This window comes from Chelonia mydas, chromosome 7 (assembly GCF_015237465.2).
Source record: "Chelonia mydas isolate rCheMyd1 chromosome 7, rCheMyd1.pri.v2, whole genome shotgun sequence".
NCBI lineage: Eukaryota > Metazoa > Chordata > Testudines > Cheloniidae > Chelonia > Chelonia mydas.
The window spans coordinates 33447773-33462061 of NC_057853.1; the positions used below are offsets into that span (position 1 = coordinate 33447773).

General features: G+C 43.0%; 1 long non-coding RNA gene across 16 annotated transcripts in view; it reads left to right on the forward strand.

Moving 5' to 3' along the window:
* The window catches only part of LOC114018768, an 85120-nt gene that overhangs the window by 20434 nt on the left and 50397 nt on the right, over positions 1–14289 (forward strand). For 14 of the 16 annotated variants that reach the window (XR_006292349.1, XR_006292356.1, XR_003564013.3 and 11 more), the window contains exons 3-4: positions 7548–7719; positions 11602–11718. This is a non-coding gene — a long non-coding RNA (uncharacterized LOC114018768). The remainder of the gene's footprint in view (positions 1–7547; positions 7720–11601; positions 11719–14289) is intronic. The other 2 variants (XR_006292347.1, XR_006292353.1) reach the window with 1 other exon arrangement.

The following is a 14289-nucleotide window of genomic DNA, read 5'->3' on the forward strand; positions in this document are numbered from 1 at the left end:
CCAAACCAACCTGATCTCCTTCTTTGAGAAAGTAACAGATTTTTTAGACAAAGGAAACGCAGTGGATCTAATTTGCTTGGATTTTAGTAAGGCGTTTGATACTGTGCCACATGGGGAATTATTAGTTAAATTGGATAAGATGGGCATCAATAGGAAAATTGAAAGGTGGATAGGGAATTGGTTAAAGGGGAGACTACAACGGGTCCTATTGAAAGGTGAACTGTCAAGCTGGAGGGAGGTTACCAGTGGAGTTCCTCAAGGATCAGTTTTGGGACCAATCTTATTTAATCTTTTTATTACTGACCTGGCACAAAAAGTGGGAGTGTGCTAATAAAGTTTGCAGATGATACAAAGCTGGGAGGTATTGCTAATTTAGAGAAGGACAGGGATACCCTACAGGAGGATCTGGATGACCTTGTAAACTGGAGTAATAGGAATAGGATGAAATTTAATAGTGAGAAGTGTAAGGTCATGCATTTAGGGATTAATAACAAGAATTTTAGTTATAAGCTAGGGACGCATCAACTAGAAGTAACGGAGGAGGAAAAGGACCTTGGAGTATTGGTTGATCATAGGATGACTATGAGCTGCCAATGTGATATGGCTGTGAAAAAAGCTAATGTGGTCTTGGGATGCATCAGGAGAGGTATTTCCAGTAGGGATAAGGAGGTTTTAGTACCGTTATACAAGGCACTGGTGAGACCTCACCTGGAATACTGTGTGCAGTTCTGGTCTCCCATGTTTAAGAAGGATGAATTCAAACTGGAACAGGTACAGAGAAGGGCTACTAGGATGATCCGAGGAATGGAAAACTTGTCTTATGAAAGGAGACTCAGGGAGCTTGGCTTGTTTAGCCTAACTAAAAGAAGGTTGAGGAGAGATATGATTGCTCTCTATAAATATATCAGAGGGATAAATACCAGAGAGGGAGAGGAATTATTTAAACTCAGTATCAATGTGGACACAAGAACAAATGGATATAAACTGGCCACTAGGAAATTTAGATTAGAAATTAGACGAAGGTTTCTAACCATCAGAGGAGTCAAGTTTTGGAATAGCCTTCCAAGGGAAGTAGTGGGGGCAAAAGATCTATCTTGCTTTAAGATTAAACTCGATAAGTTTATGGAGGAGATGGTATGATGGGATAACATGGTTTTGGTAATTAAATATTCATGGTAAATAGGCCCAATGGCCTGTGATGGGTTATTAGATGGGGTAAGATCCAAGTTACCCGGGAAAGAATTTTCTGTAGTATCTGGCTGATGAATCTTGCCCATATGCTCAGGGTTTAGCTGATCGCCATATTTGGGGTCGGGAAGGAATTTTCCTCCAGGGCAGATTGGAAGGCCCTGGAGGTTTTTCGCCTTCCTCTGTAGCATGGGGCACGGGTCACTTGCTGGAGGATTCTCTGCTCCTTGAAGTCTTTAAACTACGATTTGAGGACTTCAATAGCACAGATATAGGTGTGAGGTTTTTTTTGTAGGAGTGGTGGGTGAAATTCTGTGGCCTGCATTGTGCAGGAGGTCAGACTAGATGATCATAATGGTCCCTTCTGACCTAAATATCTATGAATCTATGAATCTATGTGGTGTGTAGTTGCTGGTAAGTATTTGCTTCAGGTTGGGGGGCTGTCTGTAAGCGAGGACTGGCCTGCCTCCCAAGGTCTGTGAGAGTGAGGGATCATTTTCCAGGATAGGTTGTAGATTGTTGATGATGTGCTGGAGAGGTTTTAGTTGGGGGCTGTACGTGATGGCCCATGGTGTTCTGTTGTTGTATGTGAGTATATTTATGCCTGCATCTGTAATTTTCACTCCATGCATCTGAAGAAGTGGGTTTTTTACCCACGAAAGCTTATGCCTAAATAAATCTGTTAGTCTTTAAGGTGCCACTGGACTCCTCGTTGTTTTTGGTAAACTTTAGTAAGTATTGCAGTTTACTTTATCTTATATGTATTCCCAGGAAGCCTGTTTGGCTCACTTGTTGACCATACATGCTGTGGAAAATTGGCTGTTTTATATTGTACCCAACTGCAACACATCAATGAATCTAACCCCAGGTCTACACTACGGGGACTGTGCCAGCATAGCTATGGCGCCATAGCTATACCAGCATAACCCCGTAGCATAGACATGGCCTACACCAATGGAAGGGGTTTTTCCATTGCTGTAGGAACACCACCTCCCTGAGCAACAGTAACTAGGTCAACTGAAGCATTCTTCCATCAAACGACTAACGTCTACACTGGGGGGTTAGGTCGGCATAGCTATGCCACTAATGGGTGTGGATTTTCACATCCCCAAGCGACATAGCTCTAGCCACCTAAAATTTTAAGTGCAAGCCTTAGTGCAGTTCATAAGGGCTGTACCAGAATACTGGCATAATCCAGTTTTGCCTGCCAACCAAACCCATGGGAAATGTGGAAAAGACCACTCTGCAATAGGGTATCCAGACAGGAAGTTAAGATGTTAGTGAAGATCAATATATGTTGAGCAGGACACACATGTTGTAAAAAATCATTTAGCTTGCTATTGGGATTTTTTATTTTGCAGGGCTGACAGCTTCTTTAAGAAACAGTCTATTATCCCCTTTCACTGTTTACTCTTTTTCATCCAGACTGTCAGTGGCAACTGGATATTGTGTGAAATGAAATCAGTTTCTCTTGATTTCCCCCTCCCCCACTGAGAACAAGGTTTTGTGTTTAATGATTTTTCCTGTATTCCTTTATGCAGTTAATAGGGACATAGTCAGATGCTGAGGTCTCGGTCTCCATACTGTAGAGATTGCTGGCTGGCTTCAGAATTTTAGAGGTATTCTTGGGGATGTGGAATAGTTAGTTAGTAAAGGAATCTGGAGACCTGGATTCTATATTTGATTTGTCGCTGACTCATTGGAAGAGGAAGATGTGAAATGACATATTGTGTGAGAAATTCTGATCCACTCTACACAATTTTGTAATTTCTTTCTAAGCATTTTTATTTATAGTTGGAAACACAAAAATGTTATGCAAAATTAAAGGCAAAATATTTTTTGAGGGGTGGGGGCAGATTTTATTTAAAAAAAAAAAATGTTCCCTTCTGCTATGGACTTAAGAGCTGAGCTCTTGTGAGCAGCTTGCAGAGGAGAGGGGATGGGAGACTGCCTTGTGTTTATCTTAACCAGTGGAGTATTTTGCAAACAAACTCCTTGTAATTTTGCAGCAGTCAAATGGATGCTTAATGGCCACCCAGGCTTTAGGTTCCATGCTGTAAACAAAAACAGCCTTTTGCTGACTCATTAAAAAGGTGCAGCCTGGATTAGGCCTCTACCCAGGCCAGGCTTTTAGGTTTTAAGTCAGGGACATCCTTCCTCCCCTGTCCCAGCTTCACCCAGAACTGCCCTGTTGGAGGAACAACACGCCTTTTTTACTGTGTCTGTTGGTCTCTGTTTAGCTTCTGTTCGCTCCCAGCCCTGCTAGCTGCTGGAGGACTAATTCTCGTTGTTCTGCCTGCAGCTGATCCTGGGTGGCCTCCCTAGGCAGCTCCTGAATGTCTAAACTTGCTGCTCTTTTTTCCCCAAAAGAACACCTTTGGGTGGGGTGCACCAAAGTGGTGGTGCCTCCTGCGGGGGGCAGCAAATGCCTGGTACATCCTGTCACAGATGTATCTTACACCTAACTTCAAGTTCTTCCATACAATCATAATTTAAGTAGCTTACAAAGAGCAAAACTAGGGCTATATATCCAAATGTTAGTAGAATGACAAAGTTCCAGTTCCATTTAATTTTCTCCCAGTCATAAAGAAATTCATTAAGGGTAGTTTTCTTTTAAAAATCTGCTTAAATCCAGGAAACCTACAGAGAACTTCACTGGATAGTAAGCTCGTTACTTGGCGTTTGCTTTTACAGACTAGCCACGTTTTCTTGCCAGAGTTAAATACTATTGTCAGGTCTCTTCCACTTTTAAGTCTAAAAATATTCTGTGGGAGAGTCAGTAATTGGAGCAATTCTTTGAAGACATTTTAAAAGTGTCTTCAATAGGGGACAAGTTAAAATTACATGGTGGGTGATTTTTCTTGATTCACTGAAGACAGCTTTTGACTGTCCCCTGGGTTGAGATGATGTAGAAATGAGTTTGTAGCAGTAATCTGTGAATGATCATTCACTGCAGGTAACCATTTGTATGCTTGGAAGTGGGTAGCTTTTTTTTTTTTTTTTTAGTGCTGTCATTGGTGAAGGGGGAAAGAGTGGCCACTATCCCTGTGTCTCAAACTCTTCCAGTCTCCAGCTGTTGTGCAGCCAAAGATTCAGTTGCTTTCCTTCTATCTAGGTTCTAACTAGAGACCCAGGATCTTTCACCTCTGCTTCTATGGCTACATCTAGACTGCACCCCACTTGCAGCAGCGTGTAGGCTTTGTAGCTACCTGCCTCGGTAAAAACAGGCTGCATCCATACTGTGGTGTGGAGCTCCATGTGTCGGTGAAAGGCTTTGCCACTGGGGAGCCTGCCCATGCCTGTCCCTGCTGCTGGAGTCAGTGACTGTGGCAGGGAAAACAGCGGTGTAGATTGGAGAGACACAGCTTCAGCTGTAGAGAGTTGTGTAGGGTCTATACTGGGGCTGGGCAAACTAGAGCCTGGGGGCCACATCTGGCCCTCCAGACATTTTAATCTGGCCCTCAGGCTACCGCTGGGAAGTGGGGTCTGGGGCTTGCCCTGCTCCAGCACTCCAGCCAGGGAGTGGGGTCAAGGTCTTGCCCCACTCTGCATGGTTCCTGGAAGCAGCGGCATGTCCCCCCTCTGGCTCCTATGCGTAGGGGCAGGCAGGGGGCTCTGCACGCTTCCCCCCCCCAAGCACTGCCCCCGCAGCTCCCATTGGCTGGGAACTTCAGCTTGCCCCCCCAAGCACTGCCCCTGCAGCTCCCATTGGCTGGGAACTGCAGCCAATGGGAGCTGCAGGGGCGGCGCCTGTGGACAGGGCAGTGCGCAGAGCCGCCTGGCCGCACCTCCACGTAGGAGCTGGAGCGGGGACATGCCACTGTTTCTGGAAGCTGCTTGAGGTAAGCGCTACCTGGAGTCTACCCCCCTGGTCCCCTCCCATGCCTCTGCCCCAGCCCTAATCCTCCTCACGCCCTCAGTCCCAGCCCAGAGCACCCTCCTGTACCCCCAACCCCTCATCCCAAGAGTCTGCACCTCCAGCCAGAGCCCTCTCGCCCTCCCGCACCCCAACCCCCAATTTTGTGAGCATTCATGGCCCGCCATACAATTTCCATACCCACATGTGGCCCTCAGGCCAAAAAGTTTGCCCATCCCTGGTCTATACTCAGGTACATACCCTCAGAGTTCAGGTGTGTCTTTACTCACCTGAGCAGTGCCTCCTCATCTACACTGCAATTCGTATTCATGCTGTGGGGGCGTGCAGTGTAGGTATGCTACTTGTTACCAACAGGAGTGTTCAGTGTAGATGTACCTTACGATACCATGACAGTAAGAAGTCCTGTTTCTCACAAACCTTTTATTCTCATTATCTCCTCCTCCCAAGGCTGGAACATGGCACAATGTTTTGTGAAGCATTGTTTGCCTGCCATATCTCTCTTCCAAACCTCTGTTGTAAACAATAACATCTTATGTAAGTGCCATTGTTCACCAAGTCACTACTTCCCTACGCTCAAAGCTATAATAAGTTAGATTCTTTTGCTTCCTGCACATGTGTATATGGAATAGGGATAGTGCAGGAATGCAGAAAATTTAAGCCAGACATTTTAATCAACCTGCACTGAATATCCTGACTCAATAAATCATGGCAGCCAAATGCCATGCCCTACATGCAGTAAAAGTCTACACAGAAGCAGGGTCACAAATAACCACTTCGTAGGCTAAGCTGGAATTGAAAAATAGCTATATGATGGACTGTGTGCTCCTGATACTTAGCTATTGTGCCACCCATTCTACCCAGGTGTAAGGAAATTGAAGCTGGTCTAACACACATCAAGGAGCTGTGAGAGGCTGGGGTCTACTTCTACATCAGTGGTTCTCAACCTTTCCAGATTACTGTACCCCTTGCAGGAGTCTGATTTGTCTTGCGTACCCCAAGTTTCACCTCACTTAACGACCTTCTTGCTTTTGTATTTTTATGTTTTGATTTTTGTATCACAGCTTGCTATACCAATAAAATAAAAAACCTGCAGGATCTTATTAAAGGGGAAAAGGCAAAATGCCACATTTATTGTGAATACAGAAAGAATCATAGTAAGCAGTTAATTATAGCTATAATATTCCATTCAATTTCATATTTATTCACACATTCATTCATACACACACACACACACACACACACACACACACAGAGGTTCTGCAAGGTTGTTATCATAGTTACCAGCCTTAGAGTTGCTCATGCCAAGCCACTGGCCAGGTGGCCTGGACATGAAGAGGGAGCAGGGCCTTGTCAGATGCTCATCTGATGCTCCTGGAAGTTGGTTTGCAGAATCAGACCCCAAAGTTCTCACTTTCTAGAGTCCATTTTTATAGGAATTTCTTCCTATGTCAGTCTATGGGAATTGCTTCATCATGCTGTTGCTGAATCAATGAGCAGATGGCACATTCCTGATGGCTCCGTGCTGCCAGATGTTATCTTGTTCTTTGGTTCTCCCATTCTTGAGGCTGTTGGGTGGATTCCAGTCTGCCCGTCGGGGGTCCTCTAGTTATTTCCACTTGATGCCTTCTTCAGCCGGTGGACACTGGATTCTTAAGCTGGCACCTCCCTGATCATTCAGTTATTATCCACACCAAGCATCCATCCACATACATCCTCTATCTCTATTTTAATCACAATTGTTAACAAAGCAAGATGAATACAACAAAAGGGTGGGGAGTCTCTGGGTGCTGTTTCTTTTGTTACAGAGTATTGCTTTGAGTCTCTGTCTGTCAGTAGTTGTTACAAAGAATTGCTTTGAGAACACACTCTGTCTTAGAATGTACTAACACAATTAGCAGCTTGCAAGTTTCACACACAGAGGGAGAGAAACAGTACCAAAAACCAAGAGACCTCTTAACTAGTAATACCCTGGAATTTAAACCATAGGGAATCAAACTCATTTGTGATTTTAATACAGAACTTCTTTAATATGATCCAACAAGCTCACTATTACGGAAACATTGCTACTTTCTCTTTTTTACCATAAAATAAACCGATTGGAATAAAAATATTGTACATTTCAGTGTATAGTGCAGTATAAACACGCCATTGTATGAAATTTTAGTTTGTACTGACTTAGCTAGTGCTTTTTATGTAGCTTGTTGTAAAACTAGGCAAATATCTAGATGAGTTGATGTACCCCTTGGAAGACTTCTGTGCACCCTCAGGGGTACACATACCTCTGGCTCAGAACCACTGTTCTAAATGACACGTATTTTATTTGCTTCTGCATGTAAGGTATACCAGCTTTGATTCCCTTACACATGGGTGGCAGGTATAAATAAGTCTGTGTCTCACTGAATAGTAAAGGGGGTCTAACTTATACATTCTATACCTCACTTCTGATTTTGGCCGCTTGCTTCTTTCTCTTTGCTTCCATCAGGCACAGGGAATAAGCAATTCCCTGCACCGCAGTTCTCTCAAGTAGCTGTGGGAGTAACCAGCATCCTCCACACCAAGGATGAGTGTATGTCATATCACTGACACACGCTTCCAGCGGTGACTCAGCTTTCCAGTGAGCGTGGCAACAAATCACTTCACAGTAGCCTAGCTAGGTATGTTTACTCTCTTACAGTTTTAATAGGCCCTCTCCCAACGGCTTCACTACCAGGAATGGGGCTTCCCCACAGTAGGACAGACCTTGTTGTCCTTCCACTGCAGCATGTTTCCTGAAGTATGACCTTCTTTCGTCCCTCACTAGCCTCTTTAGGTTTCAGAGTAGCAGCCGTGTTAGTCTGTATTTGCAAAAAGAAAAGAAGTACTTGTGGCACCTTAGAGTTAGTCTCTAAGGTGCCACAAGTACTCCTTTTCTTTTCACCTTAAGTGATCACTCTCATTACAGTGTGTATGGTAACACCCATTGTTTCATGTTCTCTGTGTATATAAATCTCCCCACTGTATTTTCCACTGAATGCATCTGATTAAGTGAGCTGTAGCTCACGAAAGCTTATGCTCAAATAAATTTGTTAGTCTGTAAGGTGCCACAGGTACTCCTTTTCTTTTAGCCTCTTTAGGCACACTTTCCTGGCCCCACTGAGCTAAGCAGGGCTTCTCTGTAACAAGCTAGGGGGAGCCCCTGGGCCTCTACAGCCTAGCTGGGAGAGTAGGAGCATTGCTAGAGACAGGTCATTAATATGCCTATAGCTTTTCAGTGTAGCTCACAAACACACTGTTTTTATTACAGTATGAAATGAGATGTTATTAAAAAGTGCCAAATGGAGATGAATAGCTGAGTTCATGCCATCTGATTCATTGCATGGGATTCACTGAGAAGGAAGAACTGTGTGTGGTGTGGTGTGTGTTTGTTTTTGTTTTTTTTTCCCCCCTCCCCCCTGTGTGATCCCTTCCTATAGGACCCAGTGTCCTAGGTTTCTCTGTCCTTTGCAGACCCATGTTCTCCCATAGGTTAGATGTGAAGAGGACATACTTGGTTTAGAGTTTCATCTGAAACATTTCCTGTTGCCCACACTGGACTCCAGCAAACTTTGGCTACTCAGCTCCTGGGCTCCTAAGGACCCAACTCCAGCAGTTAAAATGCTCTGCATCAATAACTAGATTCAGAAGCAGGGCCCTTTGAACAGCCTTGTCACATTCCCCCAGCTTCATGAGGTGTATTAACAAGTAGGTGTTTGATGTAGCAACCCATTCCCACGCTCTTCTGGTGAGGTCCAAATGGAATGTGTGGGGTTTGTTTTGTTTTGTTTCGCTGACACCAGTACTTGTGTTAGTTTCCCAGAGTTCGATGGCTTTTCCTGTGAGTAGCCGAGTACTAGGATGAATGTGCTTTTCCATACGTTTCTCCTGAGTAATGCTCACTGAGTCACACAAATATAAGCAAAACTTGTGTACCTGAGAATAGACATTACATGGTTTAACATAACAAGCAGATGCATGAAAGAGAAACAGTCAGAGGCACTGAATACAAACTCAGCACTAAAATGCACAGCTTAGTCTCTGCCCGGGTAAAGTCAGTCAAAGAGTGTTTTCTTCCAGATTACACAGAAGTGAGGTTGAAATGAGTATCCTCCTGTTTATGCAAATCACGGACAGTATGGGGTAGTAGTTAGAGCATTGGGCTGGACGTGTAATGCGTTCTAGTCCCAACTATACCTTTGACTTGTTGTTTGACACTGAGCAAGTCAATTAGGATATGTCTGCAATGAAGCTAGTCGGTATAATTCCCAGTTTGAGGAGACATACCTGTGCTAACTCTGATGCTAATGCACTGAAAATAGAAATGTGGTGCAATGTGGTTGGAGGGGCTAGTCACCCCTAGTATGAACCTACGGTCTTGGATGGGCTTATACTCAGGGCTGCTAGCCACTGATGCCACTGTGGCTACATTTCTATGTTTAGCATGCTAGTTTCATCACAGCTAGTGCATGTATGTCTCCTAGAGCTGGAAATTCTACCTTCCAGCTCCTGTGTAGACACATACCCTTGCCATGCCTCCTTTCATAACATGGGGCTAATGACTACCTCACTTAGTTAAGTAGTTAGATCATTGCATAAATAGTTCTGTGCTTATGTCAAGTCTTAATGAACACTAGCAAAGAACACATGCCTAGCGTGCTTTGCTATGACCCTGTTCCCCTGAGGGGCAAATGTTTTCAACATGGCTTGGAAGAGGCAGAAGAGGGAGAACCACATCTGACAGCCATCGACAAAACCTGCTAATTTCCTTACTGTAGACATCTTAAAAGTTAACCTTCTTCTACCAGCTCACTGTTTGCTAGAGTCGTCAAATACAATTCCGTTACTTGACAAATGGACACTTAAAGGAGGTCTCTTCCAGGGTCTTTTGCACCAGGGGGACTCTTTAGAAGTTAGGTTATCTTGCCAGCTCCACTCAAGAGTCTGCTCTGAGCTGCAGGCAGGCTCACCAACCTCCTGTGGCTGGAAAAACTACCTCTTAATTCCCGAACATGCTCCCATTCTAGAATTCATAGCCCTAAATTGAAGCAATCCTGGTGTATTATGTTGCTTTGGAGTCCAGTGTTTTTAACAATCCGCATAATCGATTCAGAAATGCTCAGTCTGGGCACTCCGGGTCCACAACTGACAGCAGCTTATCAGACACAGGCACCTCATTTACTTGTTAGCCCTCAAGACAGATTGTTTTTTGCTGCTAAGGCTTGCGAGGGCATATTTGGAATATTACATACAGATGGGCTCAACAAAGGGAGAGATGAGGGCAATGGGACTTACTTGAGGGGATTAGTTTGGTCTGTCTGAGGAGGAGACTGACAAAACACAACCATGTTCCACCTTGAGAGGGAGGGGCAAGAGCCCAAGAGCAAAACTACTCCCAGCGTGTATATATAGTAAGTACCTAAATACTTGTGAGAGATACCATGGGAGAGAGCGGCTTGGACTTCAGAGGCCGATTCCATTGTGTCTCTCTTGCAGTCCTGATAAGTTTATACTAAACGTAACAGTAGAACTAGGTAATATTAGTGACTTTAAGGCAAGAACTAATGTCTATTTGGAGCCTGGAAAGATGCCTATTGGCTTCAATGGGCACTGAATCAGGCCTTTAATGTGTTGCCCTAAAAAGCATGTAAGAAGCCAAGAGATGGACTGGAATGGACCTATGGTTAAATCTCTGCCCCCAGCTGCTTTGGCAACTCGTTATATGACCACAAACTTTAAGGGTTTGGCTTTCATAACTGCATGTCTAATTCGCAAACACACATTGTGTGGACATGCAAGCTGGTATAGGAAGCTCAAATGTGCTGTCTGATTGCTTGTGCACTTATGAAAATCAAGCCCTAAAGGCTCCATAGCTATGGGCAATAGTGTGGAGTAGGGGGCTGCCTGATATATATAAAAGGGCCGAATGGCCTGTTGCTGATGCCTGATCCACTGCTTCTCAGGAGCACCCTGTCTCTTTTGGCCTTGGTTTATAGTGTCCATTGGTACTTGTGCTGGTTTAAGAACATTGCAGCTGTTCTTGACTGAGGAGCAACGATGTGTTTACTGATATGTTTCATAGGGAGCTCTCAAATGGAAGGATGCATTGTTATTTAAGAGGAGTTTCTTGCCTGTCTCTTTGGAATTATGTGGTTCTCTTCATTGTTGAAACAGCAAGTGAGAGCACTGTAATTCCAGAACAGCAGAGGAGGACTGTACAGGGAAGACCCACCATATGAATTTGAGAGCAAACTTATTTTTGTGGCAGTTAAGAGGAGAAATTATTTAAAAATCTTAATAAACACAGGCTCTCTTCCTGCTGCAAGGCCCTGATTCAGCAAAGCATTTAAGCACAGGAGTAAATCCCACAGATGTAAGAAAATATTTACTCAAAACCAGGAAAATAAAGGCTTCAAGCCCCTTTTGAATTTAAATGGTACATGTGTGTAAATGTGTTGCTGAATCGGGGCTGTTCTGCCAAAATGGAACATCCATATGCTGTTTATCGGCTCTGTTCTTTCCAGGACCGTTTACACGTACTCCAGCACACTCAGCAGAAGAAATTTCCTGGGAAAGGTGGTAAATTTGCTGTGGCATGAGTTGGAATCTGGGGAAGAATGTGAAGATACAGCCATGGAAAGGTACATGTTTAACAATTACTGCACGGGTTGTTGGCAGGCGCGCACACACACTTAAATTGGACTGTCAAAATAATCCTCATGTTTGTACTAATTGTCTGTAAATGTCTAGACTATCAAGATTTTATTTTTGATGTGTTGTAGTCGTCTTGGTCCCTGAATATTAGAGACAAGGTAGGGAAGGTAATATCTTTTATTGGACCAACTTCTGTTGGTGAAAGAGACAAGCTTTTGAGCTATCACAGAGCTTTTTGTCACATGACCTAAATGCAGTATGGGAGATGTAGTCCAGCCAGGGAGCCTGGCACATAGGAGGGAATGGGGCATCATGGTCCAGAACTACAACTCCAATATGTGCCACTATGGGAAAATGCAGTTTACTGTTGAAGTGATTTGAAACCAAGAATTTTGGATCAGTTTGATTACCAAAACTTAAAGGTTTAGTTTCAGTTCAAGTTGAATGTTTCATTTCGATGAAAAATATTGAAACGAAATAGTTGGGCATTTCTGAAAGAATTTTTGGGGATTTCTGTGTCTCAACATTTTTTTAAATTTTCATTTTTTGTCCCAGTTTGAGACACAAATGTTGAAATGTCAGAAATTTTCACTTTTGTTTGTCAGAAGTGCTAAGCAAATGAACTTGTGTAGGTGCAGGGACAGGCTGGGGAAGAGACTGAGAGAAGACTCGGCAGCAGACACATGACTGTCGAGGAGTGGGGGGTATAAAGATCACTCTTGATCTGCCTCTTTGTATGGAGGCCCTTCCCATTCTGGACCAACCTGCGCCTACAGGTTCTGCAGCCTGTCAAAACCAGCCCTGCTGATTAGTTAAAATCAGTTCTAGCATCCTTACATAACTTAAACCCACTTGAACATTAGGCCTGAAAGGTCAATTGACATGCATGTTGTGAAAGAGGGAGCTGAGCTGCAGTGGAAAGGAAATTTCAAGCATAAATACTGTCTGTGCCACCAAATATTTGTACTAGCTTTGCTTGTTGGGCTGGGACTCCCTCTTTGGTGTGGTATACACCAAGTATACTCATGGTATTCCGTGATATCTCAGTCTTCACTGTAGCTAGGAAATAGTTTTAAAACATTTAATTGTACTAGGAAGAAACGTGAGGTTCACACCAGAAGTGACAGGGAGATAGACTGCCTAATCTCATAGATCTGTTTCATTTCTAAGCAAGGTGGATAAAAATCAATGATTTTTAAAAAAAAATCCGATTTTTTGATAAAATGCTTTTTGAGAAAAAAACTATCTAAAGATAATTTTAATGAAGATACATTATAGCTCAGATACCTCATCATGGAACAGGAATTATAAATTCTAATGCTATAGTATGAGACAATATATTCATGTAATGTTTTTAAGAAAAGTTTTATAAATGAGTTCCAATAGTTCATGGATTAGGGACCCAATCTTATGGGGTTCCAGGGGCTTCTGTATAGATTATTTAGGTTAATCTTTCTATCTACCCAATGGGACTCAGTGCTCAGTCTAGAAGATACTATCAGAGATGTTTACTTTTGCAGTTCTCAAACTGTGGATTTGTGTCTCCAGAGATAACATGCTTGTTAACAGCAAAAATGTTTTAAAATAAATAATATATAGAGGTGAGAAATAACAGACCTCAACCCTGCAAATTTGTGTACAGAGTCAATCCCTTACCTCTCTCTAAAAGTGCAAAGTTTCAAAAAATTCAATGAATATAAGATTGTTGGGGGCGGAATAGATTGGACAAGGAGAAGAAGTCTGCAGATAAATGTGAGAAGGGAGGGACAGGCAGTAGAAACAAAAGTGAAACTGTTTGAGCAGCATATTCCAGAAGTCTTGAGGTCTTTCTGAGTGTAGCCTTCATTGATTTGAGATCTACCATACCATTCTCTCATTAGAAGGGAAAACCTATAATGGCAGCAGGACGTAAAAGAGACCCAGTTTAGGAATATTTTAATGAAGTTCCTCTACCTGTGGGTAAGACAGACGTGTGCAAAATGCAAACAGTGCAACAAAGAAATGCAAGGCCTGGTTGCCCGAATGAAACAACATCATGAGAAGTGTTCCTTCTCAGGAGGAAGCTGCGTTGAAGACTATGAAAGGAACATCTCTGAATATGCAGGATCTTCAGGTTGGTAAAGGACTGCCTGTCTTCCTTCTAGACTATTCTTGAATTCTCATGTTTGAGCAAAAAATATAGTTGTTACTCTATGGTACTATCGTTTTAGATGCAGTTGTGATAAAAAATAAATAGCTGAAATAGGAAGATCTTCCTTTTACAATTTCACTTTTAAAGTAGTACTGAGTGTCAGTGAATGCAATGAGTAATAATAATAAATTAACTGCGTTGACTTTTTTGTTTAGGAGAATCCATCCTCAACATACAGAATTCTGAAGACTATCCACCTTCAAGATCACCATCATTTTCTAGTTTCAGTTATCTGCCAATGATAGTGTTTCAGTCACATCTTCAATGTCACATAACCACAGTATATCACCTGTAGCAAAAAACAAGAACTTCATCCAGAAACAACCATAGATAAGTTTGTGATAAGAACCAGCAGATTACAAAAGAG